This window comes from Enhydra lutris, unplaced genomic scaffold, assembly GCF_002288905.1.
Source record: "Enhydra lutris kenyoni isolate GAN:26980312 unplaced genomic scaffold, ASM228890v2 scaffoldscaffold19, whole genome shotgun sequence".
Taxonomy (NCBI): domain Eukaryota; kingdom Metazoa; phylum Chordata; class Mammalia; order Carnivora; family Mustelidae; genus Enhydra; species Enhydra lutris.
In genome coordinates, this window is record NW_019154103.1 from 11,174,572 (window position 1) to 11,198,489 (window position 23,918).

The window sequence follows — 23,918 nt, forward strand, 5'->3', positions numbered from 1 at the left end:
GGAAGAGGCAATAGACTCCAACATCTCAACAGATAAAAAGTATCAGCAATAGGAATACTGCTTTTCTGAATTACAGGCAAGAAGCAATTTATGCATAGGGAATAGTATCTAGGTGTCTGTTACAGGCTGCCACGGGGCCACAATATTCAGGGATATAAGTTGAAAATAAATCCATGGGCTAAGAAACTTGTTTAGGTTACTTCAGCCTTCCTTTAGTCAATTATTCAACAAAATTTAAGTTAGTAAATCACATGTGCTTGGTCTTGCCCAAGGTGCTGGGGATTACTTTTACATTCACTGGTATACCACAATTCAATTCTGGTGCTAACCACACAGAGTTAGGCAGACCCCACAAATTAAGGACTTGGCCCTACACAAAACTGCCCTTATTTCAGAGACCAGCCATAAATGGGGTTCCCAGCCCACTTGCACCTGCACTTCTCACCAAATGTCTACAAATCTGAGGGTTTTCTACAATTCCCCTCAGGATTGACAACTGCTAGAATAACTCACAGCTATCAGGGAAACCCTATATTTATTATTACAGTTTTACTGTGAAGGATACAAATCAGACTGGCCAAATGAAGACAAATACAGGGAAAAGTCTTAGAGGGCCCAGAATGCAGAGCTTTCTTGCCCTCTCCTAGTGGAATCAAGGTGTATCATCTTCCTTGATTTACCTCACTAGCGTAAACTCCGATGTGATCCAAAGGGCTCATAAATAACAAAACATTGATTTCAATCTGAAAATTCCAAGGATTTTAGAAGCCACATGCCAGGAGCCAGAGACAAATATCATACATATTCTTTGCAACAGGAATAAAACAGAGAACTAGGAAGACCAGGTTTTCATTCTCATGGAGTTTACATTCTAATGTGATGGATGGATGGATGGATGGATGGATGGATGGATGAACAGACATAAACAAACAGATGAGTGTGTATTATTTGATAGCTACTTTACTTACATCCTGAGGTCCAGAAGGCATCTCTGAGAAAAAACATATAAGCTGAGATCTGAACAATAATGAGGATGGTCAAGAAAATATCTAATAACACTCTAGACAGAAATAATAGGTAGACAAGGATCTAAGTCTGAAAAAAAAAATTGCTTTCCCTACCTGCCTCTCAACTTACAGGGTCCTTTACTGCTTCTCTAGTCAACAAAATTGAAATAGAATACAACAGTTAAATGCGTGGGCTATGAGGTCTGTGGGGATTTAGGTTCTATCACAGTCTATGATTTGGGTAAGATAATGCCTTTTTAGGTCTCATTTCCTCAAATGTAAATTGAATATCATAACAGTACTGACTTCAAAATATACAAGCAACAATTAATCTAGGAGATAAATGTTTATGAAGAGAAAAGGACTGAAATTCCATAGCTGTAACTCAAGACAACATAGCCAATAAGGTAAAGAAAAGCACTTGCAAAAATGCAAGAATTAAGCAACTCTAGGAACATCATACTTCATCCACAAAAATGCTGATTAAAAAAGGGCTCTGATCAATAAGAATTCAACAAAACAAGGACCTTACAATCAAGTAACATGAAAAGAAGTAGAAATAGTGACTATTTAAGGACAAAATGGAGTATCCGTATTGTCAGATGAGAATTCTTGAAACAGAATGGGCATACTTTGAGGAAAACTTTAATAACAGAAGTAAATATAAAATTTGGAAATGAATGTTGACAAAAGAGAAGAAAGTATTCCAATGTTTTTATTCAGGATGAAGTAGGAAGAAGAGAGGAAAGATAGAAATCTCTTCAAAATGGCTCATCTTGTGCGGTCTGAAGACAGTGGAAAATAAAGCATCTTGGTAAGAGATAGTTTCTTTGCTTTATATAATGATAATGTCTTAGTCTGTCCCAAGTGTTGTAATAAAATGCTATGGACTGGGTGGCTTATAAACAGTACAAATGTACTGCTCATAGTTCTGGAGGCTGGAAGTTCAAGATCAGTGTGTTCTAGTGAAGGACCTCTTTCTGGGTTTCAAATAGCTAACTTCTCAATATGTCCTCACATGGTGAAAGAGGACAAAGGGACTCCCTCAGATCTCTTGTATAAGAATATTAATCTCATTAAAAGACATTAAACACATTTTTTAATAATGGAAGAATACAAAATAGTTATTCCACCTTCCTTGTAAGAAAGAACCCACAGCTCCCAATACATTCATATTGGGCATTAGAATTTCAACACAGGAATTTTGGTATAACACAAACATTCCCACCATAGCAGACAATAAAATGTATCTCATTATAGTAAAGCTCTATAGAATGCAAACTGGTACAGCCACTCAGGAAAAGAGTGTGAAGTTTCCTCAAAAAGTTAAAAATAGAATTACCCTATGATCCAGCAACTGCACTACTAGGTATTTACCCAAAGGATACAAAAATACGAATCTGAAAGGATACACGCACCCGATATTTATAGCAGCATTACCAACAACAGCCAAATTATGAAAGAGCCCAAATGTCCAAGTGATGAATGGATAAAGAAGCAGTGGTATATATATACAATGTAATATCACTCAGGCATAAAAAGAATGAAATCTTGCCATTTGCAACAACATGGATGGAACTACAGAGTACTATACTAAGCAAAATAAGTCAGTCAGATAAAGACAAATACTATATAATTTCACTCATGTGGAATTTAAGAAACCAAAAAAAGAATATGGGGGCGAGGAGAGAGGAAAACCAAGAAATAGACTCTTTATTATAGAGAACAGACTGTCGATTACTGGAGAGGAAGTGGGAAGGGGGTTAAGTGAAATATGTGACAGGGACTAAGGAGGACACTTCCAATGAGCACTGGGTGTTGTATGTAAGTGTTGAAACACTAAATTCTACACAAAACTAATATTATACTATATGTTAAACTAACTGGAATTTGAATAAAACATTGAAATGTCAAAAAAAAACAAAAAATAGTCCATATGCCAAAGTGGTACATTTGGGAAGGCTTGTTCTGAATCCCTTCACAATTCAAGCATTTGGTGTATCCTATTAGCAAACTGAATAAATAGCAACTATAGTAATCCAGCAGAAAGATAATAAAAGAACAAAGAAAAATAATATGAAAAAGTACATGTAGTAAGATTCAGGAAATAAATTGCATGGCATTTGGGGCACCTGGGTGGCTCAGTGGGTTAAAGCCTCTGCCTTCGGCTCTGGGCATGATCCCAGGGGCCTGGGATCGAGCCCCACATCGGGCTCTCTGCTCGGTGGGGAGCCTGCTTCCTCCTCTCTCTCCCTGCTTGCCTCTCTGCCTGCTTGTGATCTCTGTCTGTCAAATAAATAAATAAAATCTTTAAAAATAATAAATAAAAATAAATTGCATGGCATTTGTTACAACTAAAGTTGAATAACTATTTTTTATTCTTCTACTCCTTAAAAAAATGAGTTTGTTTTATTGAAAAGGGAAAGGAAGCTTGGGGAAGGAAGGAACAAATGAACCTCTTAAAAACAAAATAAAATGAATGCAAATTTTTAAAAGGAGTAGACAAAGTGACAATAGGCAAATGCAAATAAAAAGAATTGGCATAATCACATCAAGCTGGTTGAAATTTAAGAATAAAATCAAGTGGGATAAAGAGGGAGATTATATAATGAAAAAAGTTACAAATGACAAAAAGGTTTATACACATATGCACCAAAAATGTACCCACTAAATATATAAATCAAAATATATTGGAAATTAGGGGAGATCTGGTCGACAAAAATAAAAGCATAGAGGAACTGAGAGATAAAATGAGTATATTTGATTTAATAAACACAAGGTAAACTGTTGCTCAATAGAGCATATATAATTTTCATGTGTTTACTTTTGTAAAAATATATCTCATTCTTGGACACAAGGAAAAATTATAATTACTACTGTCATCACCACCACCACCAGCAGCATAACAATAACAACAACAAGAAATTTTACAGGCCACACTTTTTTTTTTAACACAGTGTGATGTGTAAAACAGTAACTAAAAATTATGTGAATTACTTGGAAATTAAGAGGCACAATTGTTATTAACTCTTTAGATAACTGAATGAACTCAAAAAAGAAATAAAAAGTATCTAGCAAAGTTTTAAAAAGACCATACTTCATACTAAAATTAAGTAACAACAAATGTTATATTTAGAGCAAATTAATGGGAGCACCTGGATGGCTCACTTGGTTAAGCATCTGTCTTTGGCTCAGGTCATGAACTTGGGGTTCTGGGATCTAGCCCCGCATTAGGCTTTCCACTCACCGGCATGTCTGCTTCTCCCTTTCCTCTGTGATCTCTCTCATTCTTGCTCTCTCTCAAATGACATGCTGGTGATCTCTCTCGAATGAAATCTTTTTGCAAAAAAGACTAGAGCAAATTAATGACTTTATATCTTCATTATCAAGAAACAAAGAAAAAATTAAGAGCATTTAGTATTCATCTGTGATATAATTTCTTATTTGATTTCCCCAATGTTCAATCCTGATCTCTTTTTTGCTTGACCACATTGACTAAGAGGCTAGAAATGCAATATGTTAACTCTTCTCATCTTCCTTCATGTTAAGGGTCCATGTCCACAAGTTTTGACCAATGACACATTAGCAGATATCTCCTGGATAGATGCTGAAAATATTTTTTTCTGTTCTGATAAAAATGAGCAGATATTGTGTAACTGCCCCCTTCCCAACATATTCCAGCCTTGAATGCAAACTGATGCCAAGATCATATCCAGCTATCATGTGAACATAAGAATGTTAGTCATGAACATGTGACAGAAAAAACAGTTTAAAAAGAAAAGAAAAGAAAAGAAAAGAAAAGCCTGCCATACTTCGACTTTCACAGAGCATGTATGTCAACTGAAGCTATGGTGTTAGCCAAAGGTAGGAACATTCATATGGTAGTGTTTAATGGTTACTTCTAGCTGCTTTGAGCCAAGTGTTCAAAAAAGAGGTATGAACTCAGTTCTGAAAGTCGATGAAAACAGAGAAAGAAAATAAAGGTTTGCTAAGAGACATATTCTCCACATGTGGCCAGCAGTGTAAGTGATTTAGGGTCCCATAACTTGCAGGCCTGCTGGGTTTCAAAAAGACAACGTATGTACCCCAAATTGCAACTAATCTAAGAAGCAGAGAAATAGCTTACACGGCAGGAGATAAGATTGATAAAATTAGGGACTAGGTGGCAAAGGGAGGATTCAGGAAGGTATCTCTTTACCTAAGGCTATCATTGCAAACTGCTTCAGGGCAATAGCCATTATGGGAAGGGAAAGAGACCTAGCTAGAACAAAGAGGCCGGTTAGCTAAAAGACAAGAAACTTTAAAGACTATGTTCAAGCAAAATTCTTAGCTATCATTACTTTTACAGGAAATGACTAGAAGAAACTATCCTTAAAACATAGTACCTTTTTAAAGGAATTATTTTGCAAAAATAACAGCATTTCTGGACTACAACAATCTATAACTCTTCATCACCTATTACAAAAGCTGAGCATTTGTAAGTCATTCTTCTTAGAGTTCATCTCATATGGCCAAGGGAGAAAAAAAGATAAGAAAGATCATCCCAATGTCGCAAACAGAAGCCAAGGACAATGCATAATAGAGAGATTGCTAGATGGCAAAAACAAGTTTGCAGTTTGTGGAGGTGGGAAGGTGAAGAAAGGTACCTATCAGATGAATTTATCTAGATAGAGATTTCTCACTTTCCTCTCCATCATGAAGTGGCAGGTGCTAGGCATCATTGATTGCTATATATTTCCCATTCTTCCTTTTCCTTAAGGGGATTTTTTTTTTTTTTTTTTTTTTGGTTATCCTCTTCCTCTTCAAATATTGCACTGTCAATGTGTCAAACAAAGATATAATATCCTTTGGGTATGGATCACTAGAACGTTAGGAGCCATATGTAGGCCACAATGACAGAAGGACAACTAAGGAAGATGTCCTAAACTTTAAACTGGTGCAGTAACTAAATGGCAGTTGGCAGAAACAAACATATACTTAACATTACCCTCTGCTTAGCTAAACTTTCTATGGATTTCATCCTGACTGGAGGCTTCTGATCACTTTTCTTAGAGCATTTACTTTAGAAAACCTACAGCTGTAAACTTTTCTTCTGCCCCTTTGAGATACAAATATTTTTAGAAGCCATTGGCCACTTTAACAATCCAGAAATGTCTTTCTCAAGGACCAGGGAATAATCCTTTTGAAATGTAATCATAAAAGAAGATAGTGCTCCTACTTCCATCCCTATAGGAGGATAAGAGCCTAACTTCTCTAGGGTACTTGGATCCAAGTTGTAAAACCACCTTCTGTTATAAAGATAGAAAAAAGGTTACTTTCCTTTTGGGAAAACCAATTAGCAAACAAAGATGGGGTACAGTGATTTCTATCTCACTCCAACTCTGTATCTGGTACTGCATATCCTTCTTTTCCTTTTTGTTCTTGATTATATTGATAACGGCAGATGTTACAAATAGAAGATAACAGCAAAAGAATTAAAAAGATACTCAGCATCACAGCTAAACTGAACCACTGAATCACTGAGCTGAATCTGCAGCGTAAAATCTTCAGACATTTTTTTTTTGTGCTTTAAGGAAAAATAAACTTTTTTTCTTTCACTAATAGTTACTTAGGTATTCGCTTAACATATAGCTGAAAGAATTTCTCAAAGCCATTAGCATCTTCAGAAATTGGAAAAATAAAAAGAAAAGAAAAGAAAAGAAATATATAAGAAACAGGGAAAGTCTTAAAAATTAATTTAAAATCAAATTTTGGTTGTGATCAAGATCAAAACCTCACAAATGTGAATTAGAAAAAAGGAAGCAAAGACAGACATTAAGAATGAAAATAAGAGGGACGCCTGGGTGGCTCAGTTGGTTGGACGACTGCCTTCAGCTCAGGTCATGATCCCGGAGTTCCAGGATCGAGTCCCGCATTGGGCTCCCAAGCTCCATGGGGAGTCTGCTTCTCCCTCTGACCTTTTTGCTCATGCTCTCTCTCACTGTCTCTCTCTCAAATAAATAAATAAAATCTTTAAACAAAAAAAGAAAATAAGAAAAATAACTATGAAATGTCATGGACATTTAATTAGATAACAAAATATAAAAATTACTGAAGGTGACATTAAAAGCAAAAAATCTGAATAAACTAATTAATATTGAAAAAAAACAATATTTTAATGAAAACATACCATTGAAAAATGCTAGTGGGTCAGATGAGGATCACAAGGAGGAAGAAGAATGTAGAGAAAAAGGAGGAGGAGGAGGAGGAGAAAGTAAAGAATGTAAAGAAGAAGAGAAGGAAGAAGAAACATATTATTATTTAAATTACTTCATGTCATGATAGAGATAGAAATACCCCAAATCTTTTCATAAACAAAGTATAAAAATTATAACATCTCACAAGGTTGGTTAGAAAAACACATGTACATTAATCTCATACATGTTATTGGCTTAAAAATTGTACATTAATATTAATTAAAATGGAGGAATTATGCAAACAAAATTATACTATACCAAATACAATTTGCTCTAGAAAACAAAAAGTGTTTATATTACCAGAGAAACCTTTAACATAATACATTACTGCAGCAGAGTTAGAAGAACATTCTAAATATTTTATCAATATATATTTACTCTTTTATAATTTGACCAAAACACTTAAATTTGGAGTAAAAAAAACTAAATAAAAGATTAAATTTCAAAATAAAGAGCAACTGATATTCTAAATGAGGAAATACTAAAAGTAGATTAAAATCAGGAATTGGATAAGCAAGTTTTTATCTTTGTATTTAATCTTGTCTTAAAAATAGTACAAGTAATAAACCTAGAATATTAAATTACTTGTATAAACAATGGAAAAGCAAGACCTAAAACATCTCTTTTTTATAGATATATAAACATATTCCTACAAAAATGAAGAAAATCTGATAACAGAACAAATATTCATGAGTTAACAAAAAAATAAGAAATAAAAGGTATAAACACCCTAGTGAAAAATTTTAAAAAATATCAATTATAACAGTAAATATAAAATCATATAAAATATTTGTGAATAATTTGAACAAGATCTAGTAGCTACCAGGAAAAAAAAATTTTCTGAAAGGCATAAAATATAATCACAATCATAATATAATCACAATGTATATTTTTCTGAAAGGCATGAAATATAATCACAAATCATAACAAGTACAAAGAGAAAAATCCAAGTACCCAGGTAGAAAATTTAAAAACAAAATATGTTGATACATGTAATGTTCACATATAAAATATATTCAATTTCATTTAAGAACAACACAAAGACATTTTTTTTTAAAAGATTTTTTATTTATTTATTTGTCAGAGAGAGAGAGGGAGAGAGAGCAAGCACAGGCAGACAGAATGGCAGGCAGAGGCAGAGGGAGAAGCAGGCTCTCTGATGAGCAAGGAGCCCAATGCGGAACTCGATCCCAGGACGCTGGGATCATGACCTGAGCTGAAGGCAGCTGCTTAACCAACTGAGCCACCCAGGCGTCCCACGAAGACATTTTTTAATTGGATACAATTGAGTGCATTATCATCCCCATATGAAGCCTCTAAATATTCAAAAATCCCTAAATACAACGGCTGAAATAGGTGAAAGGGATTAAGAGTAATTTACTATCATGATGAGCATTGAGTAATGTACAGAATTACTGAATCACTATATTGTACACCTGAAATTAATATAACACTGTATGTTAATTATACTCAAATTAAAATACATTTTTTAGAACTTGGTAAATACAAATAAAAACATAATAAAACTATAAATTGAAATGAGCAGTAAGTAGATAATAAATGAGAAAAGATTGAAATCGTTGAGTAAAATTGCAAGTATAAACACAGTCATAAAGAGAATCATGAACCATGAGATGTGTGTGTGGCACAACATATGAGGTGACACTTTTTCATTTAAGCCAGGAAGAATAATGTTGTCCCATCTCCCATATTGCCCACTGAAGCCCAGAAGAATTAGATAAAGTTTTCTTTGCAGCGGAACATTCCTCAAAAAAGACTCCTATGATTCCCATCAGTTAACATTATGCAAAATATGAACTCACAATATGAGATCATAAAATCATGAGAAGAAACAAAGTACAATGAAGAAATGTTAACAGAAGCCTTAAGTGTTAAAGTATAGGAAGCATCAGACACAGAATATAAAATAATTAAATATGAAATGCTTAAAGAAATAAAATTCATATCACAAAATAAAAGAAGCAAAAAAAAAATCTATTAAAAGACAGTAAAGGACTTTTGGATCCAGTCATGACAGTATGGTTTGTACACAGTCCTACTCCTTGAAACAGCAGCAAAAGTCAGACAAATATGTAAAAAGGACTGCAGGAAGACAACGAAGAGCAACCAATCTGAGCCTAAAGATGCTCTAGGGACTGAGAAAAGGGAAGCACATGAAGGTGCTCCACAGTCACTCTATTTGTTTCCTTTAGGACATTTGCCTCATCATAGAATGGAGAATCAATTATTGAACAGAAAGTGACTATCCTAATGGTTTAGAAAATTGTGATTAAAGTATTGATCTGCTAATCTCTTTGGAAATTGTTCTAAAACTGTTATTAACACTATACACATATATAGCTGGGAGAAATAGAGTATTTGTTGGTATTGATAACTGGGATATGAATAAAAGGGTATGGTATGATATGAGATGAGATGACATGACATGACATGACATTTATTGTGGCTTTTCAAAAGATTTTTTTTAAGATTTTATTTATTTGACAGAGAGAGAGAGAGATCACAAGTAGGTAGAGAGGCAGGCAGAGAGAGAGGGGGCAGGCTCCCCGCTGAGCAGAGAGCCTGATGCAGGGCTCGCTTGATTCCAGGACCCTGAGATCATGACCTGAGCTGAAGGCAGAGGCTTAACTCACTGAGGCACCCAGATGGCCCTCAAAAGATTTTCAATGGCTCTTATAATTTTTTAAAAGTTGACATATCCTTTGACTTAGCAATCCTACCTTGAGGAGACAGTCTGAACACTAAGAATATCAGAACATATATACAAAGATATTTTCTGCATTTCCATAAAGTCAAAGTCTGGACTTAATACTGACTGTCTTTAAAAAAGGCTCTGGTTATGTATCTGCACATTGCAATAAAGAATTTAGACCACTTGGAAAAAAAAATGAATTTAACTAAACTAGGGGATTTGGAGAGATTACCATGTATTATTTTTAGTGAAGAGAAGATTCAGAATATTGTGTATAATATTCTGTCACTTGTATGAAGCAAATGCAATTCCTATAAATGTATATGAATGTGCACACATTGCCACATATGATTAAATGAACTTGAGAATATATTTGCTAGGACATATAATTAATTTAAAATTGGATGCTTGATTAAAAGAGGGGTAATGACCACAGAAGAGGGGAGAATGAAGATGAAATTATCATATTCAGGATTTATATAAAAGTATATATTTATATAAATACATATATATAAACCTAATAAAAATGTTCTTAAAAATAAAGTAAGTTTAACTGAATCATACCAATTTCTAAGCCAAATATAAGCTAATTTTGATCATAATAAATTATTAATATGCAATTTTATCTATCAATGTTTTCTAGCATTTACCTAATTGTGTGCTATGGAATATTTGCATCTGAACAGAAATATTTATAGGTATTCTCCAAATTAACAGTTTTCACTTTTATAGTAAATGTGATAAACTGCATATGCTATATTCTCCTCTAGAAGATTCACAATGTTCATTCATTTATTTATGGTTCTGAAAAGTCCTGCAATAAAAAGTTATTTAACTTGATTAACTGAACATTTCTCAGTCTTGCTCTACCATAAATTAGCTCTCTAAACTTTGGTATAGATCTTATGTCCTCATGGACTTTTCCTAATCTCCAAAATGCAGGATTTTATTACCTTTGCCAGTTTTTCTAGTTCTGAAATTCTACATCTGATAAACCTTCAGAAGTAATGTGGCAAAGGTCATGGCTTCAGTAAAGCCCCAAAGATATATTATAAATCAAAATTGAGTGGATCATTGTATTTGCTAGCATTTTTTCCTGTTTTTGTGCGGAATCATGAGAACAGTAAGTTTTCATTTTGAGAAATAAAGAAGTACTCATTGTTCATTATCTTAAATCGTATACTTTTATCCGTAATCCATTAACCTTTTTGCTGTTAAACCATGGGAACTGATTTTATCCAAAGTCAGTATAATAATGGAAACTGATGTTCATATCTCATAACTCAGTTTGCCGTAGCAAGGTTATGATAATACAGTTTAGTATTTATGACTTCTTTTAAAGTGCCTTACATTAGAAGAAATTGTGGATCTTTTTGGATCTGCACTGGGCAATGCTTTTCAACTAAAAACTAGTACAAAAGCATTATTGCACTATAAAGCAGAATCTCAGGTCAGATGTAAGTTTTAAGAGTTAGCCTTACAGAAGTACACTACAGATAACAGTTTTTGCTATTTGCCTTAATGCTGCTATGAGTCATATCATAAATTCTTGACTTCTGCCAAACACAGATAATTTTCCTGCATTGCTCTCAAGAAATATGCCAAGGCTAAGGGCATTACAGTACAAGGAAAAAATGAACATTATTATAAGGAATAGTCTACCCAATATTTTGCTGATACTTGAGTAAAATATGGGCAGCCATTTTGGTTAGTTGAATTGCTAAATCAGGTCCAATTTTCCTTATTTATTGCATAAAGCAACAAGGCAATGGCAGAAGAGTATAAATCCTGACATGTTCTTCTAGGCATCTGACATCCTAAATGATTATTGAAAAGAAATTAAAATAAGACTCTCATATGGAACTACATTCTTAAATACAGTAAACTAAGAAAGATGAACTAAATATAAATCATTCTGCTGATTAAAATGGTATCAAATAGATGAGAGATGGATATAGGCATTTTTAACCACTTAACAGAGGATTTCTATACACTATGAAATTCACATTTACAAAGACATTTACTTTGCAGTGATAGCACATATCACCTTTTTTGTCCATTTAAATGCAAAGTTTGTCTTTGATAGAGCTCTCATTAAAATCAATGTTTATCATCCACTGTGATCTGCCATACACAATTCAAGATAAGTTTTCCCCTAAATTTTTATCAGGTAACACTAGCCAAAAATATATATTAGAGACACTTCATCCTATAAGATACAAATCTAAATTGGCTAACCTAGAATCCCATGCCATCACTTAATCACATTTTTTTCTAATATAATTTTCCCTTTTCAAAAAAATATTCTCATAGGCAAGTCTTCTTCTTCCTAATCAGGCCTTTTGTAATGCAGTGTCTAAAATTTTGATTGCGTTATTCTTACATAGGATACCTTTCTCATTCATCCAACTGTCTAACCGCTGCTCACCATTTAATATATTGGAAGTCTCCTTCACCAGTTAACCTTTCCCAGCCATATCAAGCCACAGTGAAAACTTAAAAACAAATTTACTAATTTGAGAAGAAATAAATTACTTGATTTTAAACAAGCTACTAATGTTATATAAGCATTGATGTAGATTAACTCTCAACTTGCCTGACTGCAATTTTACACCCAATTGTTCAAAATGGCATTGGGGCACTTGGGTGGCTCAGGGACACCTGGTGGCTCAGGCAATTCTTGATTTCTGCTCAGGTCATGATCTCATGGTCATGAGATCAAGCCCTGCATCAGGCTCTGTGCTGAGCATGGAGTCTGCTTAAGACTCTTCCCCCATCTTCCTTTGCCCCTCCCTCAGATCTCTTGTGTGATCTCTCTCTAAAATAAATAATCTTTTTTTTCAATAATCTTTTTTTTTAAATGCAACATGATTCTTCTCCTCTCATCATACATTTTTCCTTCATAATATTTCAAATTCATGTAGAAATACAAACCTATAATTTTCTCTCTTTAGGTAAACAGAATATATAATAACCATGAATACAACCTGCATTAATTGATTTCAAACCTCTGGATCCCAGAACTGTAACAGAATACATTTGTGTTGTTTTAAGCAATCAAGATTACAATCTCTTATTAAAGCAGCAATTGTAAATCAATACAGGGATTTTAAAGAAAAACATCTCAAAATAGCAAAGATAATATCATAAAAAATATTCTGCCTCTATGATCCATCTAATGTTTATTCATTAGAATAATGTTCATCCAGTACCCACCAGACAACTGAGAAAAATATCAAATAGAAGCTCCAAAAAGAAAAAACTGGCTATCTGATTTTGGAGGTAACAGAGTTAATACAGGAAATAGATAACCAATGAAAAAATACATATAAAGGGTCTATAAACAGATAACCATTGAAAAAATACATAAATACATATAAATGTATTAAAGAAATATAAAAATCTACTGAATTTATGAAATAAGAATAATTTGTATTATCCCCCCTCAAAAAAGCAGTTGAACAGAAAAAAAAAAAAGTTAATAATTACATAAAGGCTTACGAAATAAAAGTAAAATATCTGTATTGAGTACTGGTTGTTAGAATAAATACAAATAAAGACTAAAAAACAAGGGGCACTTGGGAGGCTCAGTCAGTTAAGCATCTGCCTTTGGCTCAGGTCAGGATCCCAGCATCCTGGGATAGAGCCCTGTGCTGGGCTCTCTGCTCACTAGAGAGCCTGCTTCTCCCTCTCCCTCTGCCCCCTACTCGTGCACTCTCTCTCTCTGTATATCAAATAAATAAAAAATAAAATCTTTAAAATAAGACTAAAGAACAACACTGATGAAAAGATTTTAAAAATATTTAACCAGGCTTTGTAGAGTGGATGATATTAAATCACAGTGAACACTGGCATCAGATTGTCAGGATAGAAAAATGACTCTAACACCAAATATCTGTGTAAATTTGGATCCGTTATTAAATGTTTATAGTTTGTATTTCTTTATACGTAGATTGGGAAAACTAGTGGTAACATATTCAATTAAGTATTTTGAGGACAGAAAAGCCACTGAATAAAGAGCAACTGGCACAATGCTTGGGAATTAATATAAAAGAAAAAACATAAGCTATGGAATGTGATAGTCTGACTCTTGCCTCACATGCAGTTTAGCATTTTATATATATTCTACCCACTTGCAAACAACTTGCAGAGAATGTCACTATTCTGGGATAAGAATGATAAAATAAACCTATCTACTACTGATAGGGTTTCAATAGCTAGTCTCATATTAGTAAGTGTAGTGCATTCCTAAATCTGAAGGAATAGCCAGTCATCACCAGATTTCTCAGGTAAATCAGCAACAGCACAAGATTGAGACAGTAACAACTAACAGGCCAACTGACCCAGAAAGAAGGAAAAATAATATAGAAAAGACAGCCAAAAATTTTCAATAAGAATTTCTGAGATTTGAAGCTATGCTGCACTAATTACAACATAAAAAGAATGTAGTGAAAAATATCAAAATAAAGGAAAAAAAGGATGGTAAGTATTGCCTAAATTCAGCAGACCATAAGGAAAAAAAGAGTGAGAAACTTCAAGCATGTAGAAACAGAAAGAGATTCCTCAGTTATACATAATTTCTAAAAAGTATAAAAAACCACACAAAAAGGAGTTTGAAAAAAGAACAGATAAAAAAGAGACAGAAAAAAATAACTATAAAAACGTCATTTTTAAAACTCCAGATTATTTCAACTGACTACTAATCGCCTACATAGAAATGATACATAGTTTTGTTAAAAGACAGCGATCTAAAGGCTTCAAGTTTTAAATCTAAAATTCTATGTGAAGACAATGAATCTAGCAATGTTATATAAACATTTCCAGACTACAAGACTTAGAGACTAGGAGAAATATATGGTGCATCTTCTTTATCTACATATAGAGCAAAATGACCCTATACTGTAAAGTTGAGGTATTAGAAAAGTAAGTTTAAGTGTATTTTTAAACTATAAAAGTAACAAAGGAAAGAATTAAAAATATTCCAAAAACTGGGGCAAGGGGTGGGTGACAGAGTGAAAACAATAAAGTGAACTAAATTTTTCATTTTTGTGGTAGGTAATCAAGAGATTCAGTTTAAAGTTGATAAATCAAGGGAGAAGTGTGTTTATAATTCTCAAACCTGGCATATTTTCAAGGCTTAATCAATGAGGTTTTTCTTAGTTCAATGTACCTCTGTCTTCTAGAAATCTTTTAATTTCTCCTCTAAATTTTTATCATTTCCTCCACAACACAGAGGTCTACTTCTTTCTCAAAGTATTTATCCAAAAACTTTCTTTGGAAATGTAGTTTCTAGTGAGACAAATAGCTTCTTTTTACCAAGTTAAAATGACATTCACATCCATTAACTCAAAAACACAGAATGAATATTTACAGATCTTTAAATAATTTAAAATAATTTCCTCAATTCCAGAGGAGTTATTTCATGAGTCCTAATTAGTTTCCACTCATTAAAAAACTACTGAGTACCTACTTTTCTAAGAGTGCCTGCCACTATTCCAAGCAGTGGAAACGAAAATAAAGATAGCTATGAGTTCTGTTCTTCTGATACGTACATTCAAAAGAGGGAGATAGAAAATAAAGAAGTGCACAGTGAAAAGTACATAAACTCACTGAAGATTAGAACATGGAGTTTTAAGAGTTATTAGCAAGAAAGATTGAGGATTGGGGTCTCTGTTAAATAGGATATTATTAAGTTCTCTCTGAGCTGATGACAGTATAATCAAAACCTAAGTGGTAAGACAGAGAGTCAGTCATTCAAAGGGCTGCCAGAGAATTCAATATAGAGAACAGTAGATGCAAAAGCCATGAGACAACTTGGCTTGATAGTCAATAAAAGAAAAGAACGTGAGATAACTTGAGTTGAGTAAATAAAAGTACAGTAGTCTGAGGTTAAAATATACGAAGAGGGCCTAGAAAATAGTTGGAATTGGAAGGCAATGATGACTTGTAACTGGTGAAACAATCTGCTTTGGACTTGAAAAGACCACTCGTGCTATGCTACGGAAAGTACACTGTGAGGTATAAAAACAGAAGCCAGACAACTAGAGGATGATAAATGAGTTGAGAGCTGAAGGTGCTTTGAGCTAAAGTGACATTAATAGCATTAGTGAGAAGAGATCAGTGATAAAATTGGAGGAAAACCAGTAAAGTGTGTCTTTTATTATCCCTAATGAATTATTGTCATAGTCTTATACCAATAATACCATAACAGTATTATTTTGAATATATGCACATGACAGAAAAATACAAACACTTTAAATCAAGGGGCTTATCTTGACTCAATTAATGATGGGTGGTGTCTGTGTGTTATGTTTAGTGGCTTACATATAATAAAGCTATGAAAGGTAAAAACATTTTGGCTGTGAAGATTTTCTACAACAAAGATGCATTTGCTTTACCTTTTTGTAGTATATTACATTACTTTTTCCAAAAATGTAAACCTCTTGAATTAAGAAAATGAAAACAAAATCAATCATAGCAAAAAGATAGTTGTAAAAAGATTTCAAGAAATGTTCCTGAATTATCAAGGGCTTAAGTACCTTAAAAAGTTTCCTATTCATTTATTTTGATATATGTCATACTTGGTAATCAAACAGGAAAAACTAATGTTGTTACCACAAGCAGGCATCATGTTAGAGAGAGACCATTTTCTAATTTTTGTGTGAGAAGATCATTAAAAATGTACATTGTTTTTTTCCTACTACACAACCCAGGTAAGCATGTCAAAGTTTGGGGGGGTTCCTTTTTTTTTTTTTTTTTTTTTTTGTGGGTTTGTTGTTGTTGTTGTTGTTAATTCATGAGTATACTTCAGGTGCAACACTAAGAAAGCTCATATAGCTAATCTAGAATACCCTGCAACCTACTGCAAGCTTGATAAGGGCAGAGCCTGTGCTTTATTCTGTGTTGTATCAGCAGTGTCTGCAGGTACCTGTCACAGTGAATCTCCGAACTGTGTTTGTTAAAAGGAAATGAATTGAACTATATGTAGCCACTGTTCACAACTTCGTCACTATTGGTAAATATATCCCAAGTTCTTTCTTTTTTTTTTTAAGATTTATTTATTTATTTATTTGACAGAGATCACAAGTAGGCAGAAAGGCAGGCAGAGAGAGAGAGGGAAGCAGGCTCCCTGCTGAGCAGAAGACCTGATGCGGGACTCGATCCCAGGACCCTGAGATCATGACCTGAGCTGAAGGAAGCGGCTTAACCCACTGAGCCACTCAGGCGCCCAAGTTCTAACTAATTACCTAAGGACAAAGCCACTGCCAGTCTCAGCCTTCTTGGTCTTACTCAGCTACAGATACTAAAACTTGTCAGTGCTACACGCCTCTTGAATCAAATTAGACTAAACCTGACAGTGTGCTAAGAACCTTAAATTCATAAGTAGAACTTAACCACATACTTCATTTAATTTCTCTATTTAGTTTACCTAAAGGATCTCCTGAGACTCTGTGATATCTAAATTGATACTGTGAGTGGATGCTGTTTTTTTTTTTAAGATTTTATTTATGTATTTGACAGAGAGAGAGCACAAATAGGCAGAGTGGCAGGCAGAGGGAAATGGAGAAGCAGGCTCCCCGCTGAGCAGAGCCCAATGTGAGCTCTAACCCAGGACCCTGGAATCACGATCTGAGCCGAAGGCAGCTGCTTAACTGACTGAGCCACCCAGACATCCCTAGATATCTTTAAGGGAGAGATTTTTCCATTATTTTTTACAGTAGGCTTAGTTCATCTTATCATAAATTATCAGTTTCAAAATGCCACAACAATATACAATAGATCTTTCAACCTTCCATAGCCTGAGAACTGAACGATTCCCTGGACTCTCTTTTACTTGATGGTCATCCAAATCACCCTAGTTCTGACTGTTTATAAGTTCATACCAGAAAGAAAACCACAGCATCGGATTCTGAGCATTGCCACTCTCTCTGACATATTTGAAAACTGGTGCTGACCTCTACTGATGTTTACCACACATCTTTGGATACTGGGTATTGCACAGTTAATAGGCAACACTCCTTGTGGTTCCACTGTTTCTAAATCCTGGATTTTTCACAAAGTCCTAACATGTTTAAAATATGTTTTAAAATATATGACATTTCATAAATCAATGACAGTGATTCCAGAGGAAGTATGTTCTGGATCCTAGTGACATAGAATTCGACATCAGTATGAATGAAATTAACTCTTCAATATGTATAAAACAGGTACTAAGTTATTAGGTAAACACTTGTTAAGTTTTAATGTGCATAAGATTCAACTGGGGTACTAATTAAAATGCATTACCAGACCCCCTTCCCCCAGAATTGGGGGAATTAGAATTGTTAGAATTGTTCAGTCCATCCGGTGTCTGCATTTTATTATGCCATGAAAGATTCTGATACAGGTGACCATGTGCCATAAAGATATGCTACTCAATGTAAAGGTGTTAATTGGGGACAAATTTCAGTTATTGTTACTTGGGAAACTGAGATCTGAAATCTGATTACTACAGCAACTTCCCTCAAATCAATTCCTTCAAGTTCTAAATGTACTTCTTATCTAGCAACACCTTTCCACTGAACCAGATTTAAGCTAAATGAGTGTGTCCTCAAAAACAATTTAAGAAAAACACTTTAGGAAACATCTTTTTTTTTTTTTTCTGGTGCATGAATATTCCAATACTGAACAAACTCGGAATTTGAACCGAGATCCTATTATCTGAATATCTGGTAAGTTAACTGGAGTACTTAATATTTCTTTCTCAAGGAAAGTTTATTTTCCTATTAAAAAACTATGAATTGTATTTGAGAAAGTTCGAGAAAATTTCAAGTTTATTCAATTTCTTTTAGGTTATCATAATTTATTATAAACATTCAAGGTACCTTACATTCTAGAGATATTGGATTATTCAAGAGACAAAACAAAGGTGCATAGGGAAAAAAGAAAGAGGAAGACCAAGAAACAGACTCTTATCTATAGAGAACAAATTGATGGTTACCAGGGGAAGGGAGGTGGGGGGTTGGGTGAAATAGGAGATGGGGATTAAGGAGAGCACTTGTGATGAGCACTGGGCATTATATGGAAGTGTCAAATCACTAAATTGTACACCTGAAACTATTACACTGTATGTTAACTACCTGGAATTTAAATAAAAATTTGAAAAAAAGAACCCTCCCCCAAAAAAGGAGAAACAGAGTGCTATTCTTCTTATCTAACTACTATTAGTATAATGAATTATCACCGTTATAAGGATAGCTCTAGAAAGGTGAATTATTATTTAATCACACACATAAGTAACCATCTGCATAAGTAATAGAGAAATGAAAAAAAAAATCCAGCAGCAGTAACATCAACAAACTCTGTAGTGTTTTGTTGTTGTTGTTTGGGTTTGATTGTTTGTTTTTTAAATTGCTTGACTGGGTTATATCTTTAAAAACATCTTTTTCAAATATTGATTCTAATATCAATGGAATGGTAAAATCCAGTGTTTAGATAGAAAGCAGAATTTTAAATTTTCAAAATAACTTAGGTAAACTTGCTCCCAAGTTGCCGTTGAAATTTTGGTTGTCATTTATTTTTAATGATAATTCTTTACATTCTCATTTATATCAATACACTTAGGCCAAGACTTTCATGAAATGCCAGCTGCGGCATAATTTAGTTATACATGCTTAGATTCAAAATGGCACCTGAAGATTTCCACCTACAAGATCTGCTTGCTTCTGATTACTGGATTACAAGAACCTGGATATATTGTAATAGACAGGATTGGATGTCAGAGGAACCGTGTAAAAAAAATAAAAGCATGCTGTGTTTTGCGAGCATCATTATGTTGATAATTGATTCATATGTTACAATTTCACAATGGTTTTCTTACCATCAATAATCAAATGTGATTCTACAATTTTCTGAATTTTTCCCCTAATTCCTTAACATCTAGCTAATCCTAAAACTCATTACAGCTTGCAAGGGAGGAAAGCATCTGAGAATAATATTTTTCCTCTTCCAAAATTTCTATTATTTCTATTTCCTTTAAGACTGTTGGTTTTCCATTTGAACTTAGATTATGTTATAAAAACAGTTAATTTTCAAAAATACATAATTAGAAATTAATCACACAGAAAATAGCTTTGATATTTGATGCTTCTCTCTCAGAATTTCAAATCAATACATCTTTAGTGCTTTATTTAGTGTATTTATGCTTTACCAAGAGACACACTAACCAACACTAAAAGTTATGAACCAGATGTCATTTTTCTTGCAATGGATATCTTGTATGCCTCATGAGACATACCCTGCAATATGATGCTACATGGATGCCAATACAATGTTGTCAACAGGGGATCAATTTTTATAGACATTTTACTATAAAATATTACACAAATATTTTTTAATGAACTTAAATCCCACTATAGTCCATTGAAAAAACTTGTGACAGAGGAGAACATACCCTTTCTCTAGTAACTTAAGAATATTGAGAGGGCTGCAAAATTTATCCCAAAATCAAGTAGCAGAATATTCATTTGAAAAATGTTATACTTTTATTACCATACTCTCAACTATGTAAAATCTTCCTAAGGAAGTCCAAACCAATATTAAAAGCAAAACACTAGTAGGCATGTAAAATGTTTCTGATTTCCATGACAAGTAACAAGGCTCAGCCAAGGATTTTAAAATATTAAGACTTTTTTCTTTCCAAAGTTCAGGGAGGTAAACTGCCTCAATGATAATGCACTACTTGTATTATCTGGGAAATATGAGTGTCCATAAAGGAAAAAAATGAATTATGGATAAACAATCATGAACATATCTGTCAGAAGTCTTAGTTGCCAGCAACAGAAACCTATTCTGGCTAATCCAAGTATGAGTGAAGTGTATGTTCACACACACACACACACACACACACACACACACAGAGTCCCACAAACACAGACTTAACAGCACAATTTTACTGAAGAATATAGAAGACTGAAGAATATAGAAGAAGAGGAAGAAGGATCAAATTTTTAAGAAATTCATGAATGAAGCAATTTTAAAAGCAAAGAAGGGAGTAGAAAAACCACCGTAGTTTATTAGAATCATTCCCACTGAGATGTTTTCCTCCATACTATAGAACCCCAACATTAATTCACTCAGCTTCCAATGACCATAATTGATTTCTAATAGCATTTATCTTTGTTTCACTAGTTCCATGTTTAGTCTTCAAGGAAGAGCCACATAATTAGCTGATCATGAGTCAAGTGCACAAGCCCATAAAATGGAGAATTGGGTGAGGAAGGTTCTCCCCACTTTAACGTCCGTGGTAGTAGTAGGCAGTGTAATATTTCTCACCGAACACCAAAACAATGGAGAATTTTTTTACTGTGGTAAGTACATTTAACATGAGATCTATCAATTCTTAACAAAGTTTTAAGTGCACAGTATGGTATTCTCAATTATAGGCACAATATTGTACACCAGACCTCAGAATGTATATTACCATTTTAAAATGTCTTCTTCCATGTCATTTAGTGCATTCACAATATTGCACAATCACATTTCTGTCTAGTTTCAAAATATTTTCATCACTCCAAAGAAAACCCTGTACTCATTAATCAGTCACATGCCATTCTCCATTCGTAGGCCTTGATGACCATGAATTTGCTTTATATAGCTACGCATTTACTATTCTGAAAAATTAATACAAACGGCATCATTCCATATGTAATCCTTTATATCTGACTTTTTTCACTTAACATTTTTTTTTTTAAAGATTTTATTTATTTGACAGAGAGATCACAAGTAGGTAGAGAGGCAGGCAGAGAGAGAGGAGGGGAAGCAGGCTCCCTGCTGAGCAGAGAGCCTCATGTGGGGCTTGATCCCAGAACCCTGGGATCGTGACCCGAGGCCAAGGCAGAGGCTTAATCCACTGAGCCACCCAGGTGCCCCTCACTTAACATGTTTTTAAGGATTATCCATGCTATGTGTTTGTATGTTATCTATTTTTATGGCTAGTATTTCATTATATGCATATACTGTAACTTGTTTATCCATTCATCCTCTAATGGATATTTGAGTTGTTTCCAAATTTTGGCTATTGTGAATACTGCTGCTATGAGCAGTCATTTAGAAGTATTTGGCTACTTGCTTTCCATTCCTTTGAATACAAACTTAGGAGTAGAACTGCTGAATCACTGGGGCGCCTGGGTGGCTCAGTGGGTTAAAGCCTCTGCCTTCAGCTCAGGTCATGATTCCAGGGTCCTGGGATCGAGCCCCACATCGGGCTCTTTGCTCAGCAGGGAGCCTGCTTCCTCCTCTCTCTCTGCCTACCTGTAATCTCTGTCTGTCAAATAAATAAATAAAATCTTAAAAAAAAAAAAAAGAACTGCTGAATCACATAGTAATTCTGTGTTTAACTTACCAAACTGTTTTACACATTAATGAAACATTTAACATCCTTACCAGCAATATAGGAAGGGTTCATTTTCACCACATCTTCACCAACATTACTTTCTCTCTCTCCCGCTCTCTCTCAATATATATACACACACATACACACACACACATAGATATATAATTTCTTAACTATCTTAATACTAGTGAGTATGAAGTCATAGATTATAATGCTTTTAGTTTTTATTCCCTAATGATTTATGGTAAGTATTTTTTCATGTGCTTGTTGGAAATTGTATGTCTTCTTTGGAGAAATGTCTATTCATGTACTTTGTCCTTTTGTTTTCGCGTTGTAAGAGTTCTATATTAGATTCTTATCAGATATATGGTTTGCACATTGTATCCCATCCTGTAAGTTGTCTTTTCATTTTCTTGATAAAACTTTAAAATTTGATGAAGTTCAGTTTATCTATTTTTTTCCTTTGTAGCTTGTATTTTTATTGTCATATCACTGTGAAATCAAAAGTCATGAACTTTTCCTCTATGATTTCTTCTAAGAGTTTTATAATTTTAGAACATATGTTTTGGTCTTTGATTCATTTTGAGTTAATTTTTGTGTTTGGGTAGGGGGAGACTCCGTCTTTATTTTTTGCCTGTGAAAATACAGTTTTCCCATCACCACTTGTTGAAAAGACTATTCTTTTCCCATTGAATAGTCTTGGTATCCTGTCTAAAGCAATTTTCCAATGAGATATGGATTTATTTCTGGTATCTCAATTCTAATGGTCTGTATGTTCAACCTTATGTCAATAAACATTATTTTTTATTACTGGGGCTTTATAGAAAGTTTTAAAATCAACAAGTTGAGTTCTCCAATTGTGTTTTTCATTTTCAATATCATTTTGGATATTTGTGGCCTCCTAAAACTCTATGTTAACTTAGGGATCAGCTTCTCCATTTCTGGACAAAAGACATTAGAATTTTCTTTTTTTAAGATTTTATTTATTTACTTGTCAGAGAGAGAGAGAGCACAAGCAGGCAGAGTGGCAGGCAGTGGCAGAGAGAGCAAGGAGCCCGATGCAGGACTCAATTCCAGGACCCTGGGATCATGACCTGAGCCGAAGGCAGCCGCTTAACTGGCTGAGCCACCCAAGCATCCCAACATTAGAATTTTCACAGTGACTGCATTGTTCGTAGACTGCCTAGGGGAGTATTGCCACCTTAATAATATTAAGTATTCAAATCTATGAGTGGAATTTATTTCCATTTATTTAGGTCCTCTTTCATTTCTTTCAGTAAGGTTTTGTAATTGTTGGTGTACACATCTTTCACTACCTTCATTAAATTTATTCCTAGGTATGCTTTTGAATACTACTGTAAAATGAATTGTTCTCCTAATTTCCTTCATGTTGTTTATTTCAGTAAACAATATGTAAAATTCAAGTGACTTTTGTGGTTGATTTTGTACACCACAACTTTGCTTAAGTCACTTAAGCAATAATCATAGATTTTTTTTAAATTTGGGGAGACTTTCTCTACATAGGATTATTCATTATGCCATCTATGGAAAAGATAGTTTTGCTTCTTTCTTATCAATCTGGGTATCTT